General features: G+C 36.9%; 1 long non-coding RNA gene across 1 annotated transcript; it reads right to left on the bottom strand.

The window, feature by feature from the left end:
- Nucleotides 1-444: 444 nt before the first annotated feature.
- On the bottom strand, nt 445-7,511 carry LOC120112260 (uncharacterized). The gene is made up of 2 exons (XR_005513739.3): nt 6,677-7,511; nt 445-1,578 (listed from the first exon to the last, which is right to left on the bottom strand). It is a non-coding gene; the product is annotated as an uncharacterized LOC120112260 (long non-coding RNA).
- Nucleotides 7,512-7,713: the final 202 nt, after the last annotated feature.

Consider the following 7,713-nt stretch of genomic DNA (forward strand, 5'->3'; position numbering starts at 1 on the left):
ATTATGGGATATAATACTATAGTATATCATATTAAACTAAAATTATGACAATACTATGTTGCAATAGTTATTATATCATAATAATTATATTTTAATAGTATAACAATATTATATTCCTATAATAACATATTATTAAAATGTCATACTATTCTAATATTATACTATTCAAAATAAATAATTTATAAATTAAGAATATTTTATAATAATAGTTTTTGATAGTATAAAAAGTTAAAAAATTGAAAGCACTATGTAATGTCATTTATTATTATTTTGTTGAGTTTTCTCAGTTTGGTTACCAATTAGGTACTAAAGTTCTACAATATTTTAAAAATATAGTTATTAAAAGCTTTACTTCCAAAAGCTCCACTACCGATATCAATCCTTAATAGGACCTTCATAGCACAATAACCTTAGCCTCATTTGTTAAGAGCTTTCCAATTGTAGTAAAATAATCAGACTTTTGTTTTTGTTTTTGAGTTGAATCAAAATAGTCATTGAGAGACAAAGAAGCGAACTTACAAAGTGAGGTTAATAGATGCATAAGAATAAAAAAACTCCCACTCCTGCATGCTTGGCGACTATTCCATGGGCATTCTTGAGTCCCAGTACGAGACCCAAGATCTTCTCCATAGCATTGAAGTGATCCACGCTTGAAGGAGAGAGTGGGTTCTTTTCAGGGCAGCATAGGAAGGATTTGGCAACTCCTTTGAGCCATCTGGAATAGATGATCAGATAACCCGTGCTGTTGGGCTAAGCATACTAGTTAAAGCACTTTCTTAAAAGCAATTATTTTCCCACTGTGTATGTAGATTATTTTATGGAAATTATTATCCCCAGGATACCATGCTCTCAAACTTTCTACATTTTAGGCTACATCCAAAATTATAGCTGTCACGCCCCGATCCGATGGTATGAGTGGAGCATGTGATGGACGGCTGCACATCCACAAGGTATAACCCTATAGAATATGCAAGGCCTACCTTTCTCATAGATATGTGCATTATGCCAGCTCAGACAGTGGTAAGAAAAGCAACAACTCACTCAGCATAATTTTTCAAGAGAGTCTCAAGGGATCATAAAAAAACTCATACAAATATCCAATCAATTTAGTCAAAGAAAAGTTAGTCAGATATTTTCTAGATCCTAAACCTCTCACTGTTCAGTCCCAAATCCCGTCTATTCTTTTGCATCTGAGAAAAATGGAAGATAGAGCATGAGCTTTACAAGCTGAATAAGTTACCAAAACCTCTTGTTGGATCAAGTATATTGTACAAGAAGTAAAAATCTTCAGTTTGCATGATTTCCCATAAATAAACAATATGCCATGAATATATGAAATGCATCATGTCTATCAATATAGAATTCAAGATATGTAATTTATCTAGACAAAATAAATTTCCAAAACAAATATAGATGGATTATCCTCTCTCACTCTCGCTCCTAGTCTTCATGACTGTGGCTACAATTGGCCCATGGCAAGCCTTGAAAGGGATTAGATCCTGATGACAATGTGCCGTCCATCGGTCATGTGCCAGTGATCACCTCACTGGCTGCTGGTGGCTTGGAAGGAAACTAGCTCTGAAATCATATGAAAAAATATGCTTCCATCAGTATGTGCTAGCAATCAGCCTTGACTAGCTAGACCTAAAAGAAATCTTGCTCCTGATTATAACATACTATCAGCCGGCATGCGCTAGTAATTGCCCTAGTATAGGCCTAGAAGGTGACTACATCTTGTTCTCGTATGATCATAGTTGGACCATAGAGTAGCAAAATTAACACATAACATATACAATATCAATATATTTATTGATACAATAAAATATAATTCATGCCCAAGTAAATTATATCATACTTGATCCAATATTTTACAAATCATTTTCATGCAGCAAGCATATGATACTTAATTCAAACATAACATAATAACAATAGATTAAATTCCAAATATTACAGATCATGTCATATGCATGGTAAAGCACTAGTTGTGGAGGTAACTTACAAATTTACTCTAAAATCTCTCGAGATTCACCGGTCAAGAAGATCGTCCAAAATCTAAAATAATTAAATGCCTTATTAAATTTCTATAGGATATTATATAATTTGTAATGTCTCAATTGAGTTGTAATACCTTCTTAGGCTCTACAATTTAGGATTTTACAAAAACATTGGTGGTGATTTTAGATGCACGAATAGGTGATTGCCCCAACGGTAAGATCTGATCTATGTCCACACCATGAAGTCTAGCCTAATGTTCAGGGGTCTCGATCAACCCTTAGATCTAATGATTAATTACTATTGAATACTGACACAATAACTATACAATGAGAGGGAGCTTGCAGTTATCTAAATGTGAAAGAATCGGTCCTATCACACCTTCTAGCTATCCAGATCCTAATTTCCATCTGATTAGATTAAGATTCTTGAATTAAATCTAATTTTACAATTAAAAGAAAATTAAGCTAAATAGAGAGGATTAAGCTTGATCAAGGCTGACCATCAAGGGGAAAACAAGAGATTAGGGAAGACTCATATCTAGTGTGCAGGTCACCTAGAAGGGCATGAGAGGAGAGAGAAAATATGTGTGAATAGGAAAAGAAAAGAAAAAGAAAAAGATGAAGAAAAAAAAAGAAGAAAAGGAGGAGGATGAGGGAGGGATGTGAACGAGAAAACTCATGTTAAAACAGTGAAAAATGGCCTAGTGGTGCTCAAAAGTTGGGCCATGGGAGATGATGGGTCCGTGGTTGGCGAAAAAGGGCAAACCAAGGGCAAAATAGGAGACTTGGGTCCATGGTGGCTTGGATCCAGGTCTAATCGTGGAAGACCCTTAGAGGGTGAGATGAGGTAGAGGGAGGTTTAGCAGCATGGCGATGATAAGCCCATCTTCAACGCTAAGAATCTTAGCAACATGAAATCTTTCTACTATAGGTCCAATATTTTTTTTTTTAAAAAAAAATTAACTCCCGACGCTTTAAAGCGTCGTTAAAAAACCCTACGCCGATGCTTTAAAAGCATCGGAAAATCACCGGTTTTATCGACGCTAAAAACTTTTTCCACTCATGTATCACCGACACTTCGGCGACGCTTTGGGTAGCGTCGGACGGATATTTACCGACGCTTTAAAAGCATCAGAAAATCACCCGTTTTGCCGACGCTTTTGGAAAGCATCAAGAAAACTTTTCCAACTCATGTATCGCCGACGCTTTGGCTACACTTTGGGTAGCGTCGGGCGGATATTTACCGATGCTTATAAGCGTCGGTAAAGGATATAAAAAATGCCAGAAAAGATCACTTTTCCTGTAGTGTGAGGCAGACTTGATCAATCGGGCAAGAAGGAATTAAATGAAGAGAGTTTTCGAGAGGATGAGCATGGCAGTTTTGCTTCTTGCCTGCGAATCCATTAGCAATTGGGAGCGACTCAAATGGCCGGGCAGCTACTCCATATCGGTCTCTTCGAATCTGGCCATGGTTGCTGTGGCCTTATCCACTTTGAGGAGGCACAGGGCAAAGGAGAGCTGTAACAACCCAGGACAACATCCAAAATAGCTAGTCGGAAGGTATTATTTGAGTTTCTTGATCCTGTATAAGTACCAAAGATCTACCTAGTGAATAACCAATATGAAACTAAAAAAATGCCTGCACAGGTTCTCATGTACTCCTCCCGTTTAAGCCCTGACGTCTTCGTCATGCTAAAAGTTCAAATCATATCACGAACACCACGATCGACTTGTGATCAACCCCAATGGATCCGTGTTGTAGGTCCCCTAGTCCATATAGGTTATGGGCTAGGTCTGCTCTGATACCATTTGTAACAGTACAGGATTTTATCCAAAATGGCTAGCTAAAAAGTACATTTTTGGGTTCCTTAGTCCTATATAAGCACTCAAGATCTCCTCGGCGAATAACAAATGTGGAACTAAATAAATGCCGGCACGGATCCTCACATACTTTTCTTGTTCAAGCCTTGATGTTCTCGTCAAGTTAAAGGTTCAAATATAATCACAAGCACCAAAATCGGCCCGTGGTCAACCCCAATGGATCTATACTGCAGGTCCCCTAGTCCACATAGGTTATGCATTAGGTCCGCTCTGATACTATTTGTCATAACTTAGGACCTCATCCAAAATAGCCAGCCGGAAGGTATTATTTGGATTTCTTGATCCTGTATAAATATCCAAGATCTACCCAACAAATAACTGATGTAGGACTAAATACACTCCCGCATAGGCCCTCACATACTCCCTTCATTTGTCACAACTCAGGACCTCACCCAAAATGGCTATCCGGAAGATATTATTTGGGTTTCTTGATCCTATATAAGTATCCAAGATCTACCTAACGAATAATTGATGTGGGACTAAATACACGTCCACACGGATTCTTACATACTCTTCCTGTTTAAGCCCTGACGTCCTCGTCAGGCTAAAGGTTCCAATCTAATCATAAACACCATGATCGGCCCGTGGTCAGCCCCAATGGATCGTGCTACCGGTCTTCTAATCCATATAGGTTATAGACTAGGTCTGCTCTGATACTATTTATCACAACTCAAGGCCTCACCCAAAATGGCTAACGGGAAGGTATTATTCAGGTTCTCTGATCCTGTATAAGTACCCAAGATCTATCCAGCGAATAATCGATGTGGGACTAAACACATGCCCATACGGATCCTCACAATAGCAATCGCAATTTCTCTATTTCGAGCTTTTTTTTTGTTCTTTTTTCTTTTTAAATAGAAGTCGTCTATTCTTGCCGACTCTAAGTGAGAGAGATTATGGTTGCAAGGGTGAAGAGTGAAGAGAGGGAAAAGTTATTTGTACGTGCCCTAGTGCATGCCTCTTAGTACAAAAAAAAAAGTGCAGGGGTCAAAATTTCAAACTCCTTCAAAGAGCAAAGGAAGTTGAAGGAACCAAGTGATCAAAATTTAGAAACACAATAACTATATTCCCATTTGGGGGAGCTTTTAGAGGGCTAAAAAACACTTTCTGACGCTCCAAAAGTATTTTTATATGAAATATGGGTGTTTGGTAAAAATTTCGGAAAGTCGTTTCAGCTTTTTCAGAAAGTTAAAAATAACTTTTGGGTAAAGCTCCATTTTAGAGCTTTCTGAAAAAGTACTTTTAGACCCGATCGGAAAGTAGTTTTTTTGATCAAAATATCCGTGATAAAATATAATAATTACACAAAATATCTCTTTAATAATTGTTTAACCAATTTTATCACCTAGTTAAAAAATTTGTTATATTATGAAAAATTAATTTACGCTAATAATTGTAATATTTTATATCTTTATTATTGTATTATACTATAAATATATTATATTACATTATATCATAACACATTGATATGTTATATTAAATAATTTAATATTATATTAAATTATTATGCTATAGTATACAATATTATATTACTATATTATAATAATATTATATTACAATACAGTAATATTATATTATATCATATATTTATGTATTAATAGATATTATATTTTATTATGCTCTGTTGTATAATACTATGCAATGTTCTTTATAGTCATTTTGTCGTACCAAAAGTACTTTTTCAGTTTGTATACCAAACACATATTAAAATGGTACATCACTTTAGAAATGTAGTTACCAAAAGTTATATTTCAGAAAGCTTTACTTGCAAAAGCTCTATTGCCAACAGCTCTCCCAATTAGGGCCTATGTCTAACGTATAAACAGGGCAATTCGTTATTTTAAGAATAAGGATATTATTTTGAAAATAAAACTTTAATAATTTTAATGCGAGGTCCCCTCGTGAACTCATATGGAAGAAAAGGGTCTATTGCTCGGCTCCTCAATTTGTGGTCTCCTCCTCTGCCATGCTGTATACGTGTATGGTGGAGAGGGACCGGGAATGGACTGGGTGCTAAAAATTAGAAAGATGGATAGGGACTTTTTGTTAATGTGTGGTCCACTAGGGGACCAGTCCATAATTTAGGCTTCACTGAGGCAAATTTGGCATCATATAGAGTAGACGGGTAAAGGAAGGTTTGGGCTGGAATTGGTGTTGGAGGTAAGAACACAAGGAAGGATGCTCTCATACTATATCTATAGAAAAGCTATAGGACGTGATTTTGATTTGGCTCTCTTTGACATGAAAAAGAATACGAAAAATATTACACAAACATTGCACACTTAGATCAGATAGTTGCAACAAATAATGAACTAAAAATTTAAATATTGTTGACAACCGCATGCGGTTTAGAACCTAACATTATTTCATGCATGTAACCGCTCCATGGTGGCTTGTAATTAGTTGAGTTCTGAAATGTCCTGGCTTCTGAATTGCGGTGAGGTAAAACTCAAGCCATCTGGATAATATTTTTATCAAATGGCACCTCCAGGTTTGGAAAAATATAGAAATATACATTTGTTTCTCTTGAGACCTAATTAGCCTTTTCGGAGTAAGCAAATAAAGTAGCAAGTAGACATGATTTTGGACTTTTGAAACAAATGCCATTCTATGGAGAAATCATGCCCAACACCGCGTACACCACATGGCCATGTACCATGCAAATCACTATATCTATTCTCTGCGGGCTCTATTTATCATGCGCTTGTCTTGATGATTGGCTCATAGAAAGAATATCTTAAGAAAAAGTAAAATATTAGAAATAAGATGGTGTAATCCTAAGAAAACTTTTTCGATGTTACCGTAGAAGGAACTCGTTTGATGGATGTCAAGTGCTCTCCATGCTTCAATACCTTGCTTCTTCAAGGAAAACGTGGACAGAAGGTGAAAAGAGGGTATGGGCTCCTTTCTCATGGATGCCAGCTACTCTTTGTCACCAACTAAAAGCAAACAAAGAATGGAAAAAGAAGTGAAAGGCATGGTCAGGAAGGGCACATGGAAGGCTGCTAAAGGGGAAGCAGGGAGCCCCCATACCGGAGACCATCCCTCTCCCCTTCTCTCGAGAAAGATAAGCTCTTAAAAGTGAAGGGATCTTGGCAAGAGCACAGGTCACCATGCGTCATTTATTCCATGTCTTTGGGGGGAAAAGAGAATGGGGTTAGATGTGGATTTGTAATATAAAAAGTATGATCTCATAAATTGGTGGATGACCGAGCATTGCGGGCTAAAGTTCTGCTGCTTGAAAGGGGCTGCCAGTGCTCACCACAGATTGTGACATTAGCTTTAGCTAAAGAGGAGATGAGAAAATAATGCAGCTCTATTTTTTCCACTTGTCTCTTTTGATTAGAGTGAATCCTATGATGATGGAAGACCTACTGAGGACCTAAGTGAACATCTTTAGACAAAATAGTGCCACCTGTTCTCCTATTTGCAAAGCTATTATATGTTGCTTGCCTTTAGTTTGGGAGGACATCATAGGGGACTGTTGGTAGTGGGGGGGGATTGAATTGTTCTTTGTTCTTAGCAAAGGAAACTTGGACCTTACTCCAGATTAAAGAAGGAATCCTACTAAAAGAAACCTAGGTTATAAGAATTTTAGGCAATACTTTAGGAAAGTTGGATTGCTTCCCTTCTGTTTCGGAAGGTATTATATATATGTACTGCTTAGGAGGACTTGAGCTGATCTTTGATTTCATGCAGGAAAACTTTTTTCATCACACTTCAAGATTTCCTCTATAGGAATCGGTGTGAGGATCCGTGCAAACATATATTAAGTTCCATATCGGCTATACATTAGATAGGTTTTGGGTACTTATACAGTGCCAGGAAATCTAAAGAA

This window comes from Phoenix dactylifera, chromosome 13 (genome assembly GCF_051530095.1).
Source record: "Phoenix dactylifera cultivar Ajwa chromosome 13, Ajwa_hap1_PhDact_Kaust_v1.1, whole genome shotgun sequence".
NCBI classification, from domain to species: domain Eukaryota; kingdom Viridiplantae; phylum Streptophyta; class Magnoliopsida; order Arecales; family Arecaceae; genus Phoenix; species Phoenix dactylifera.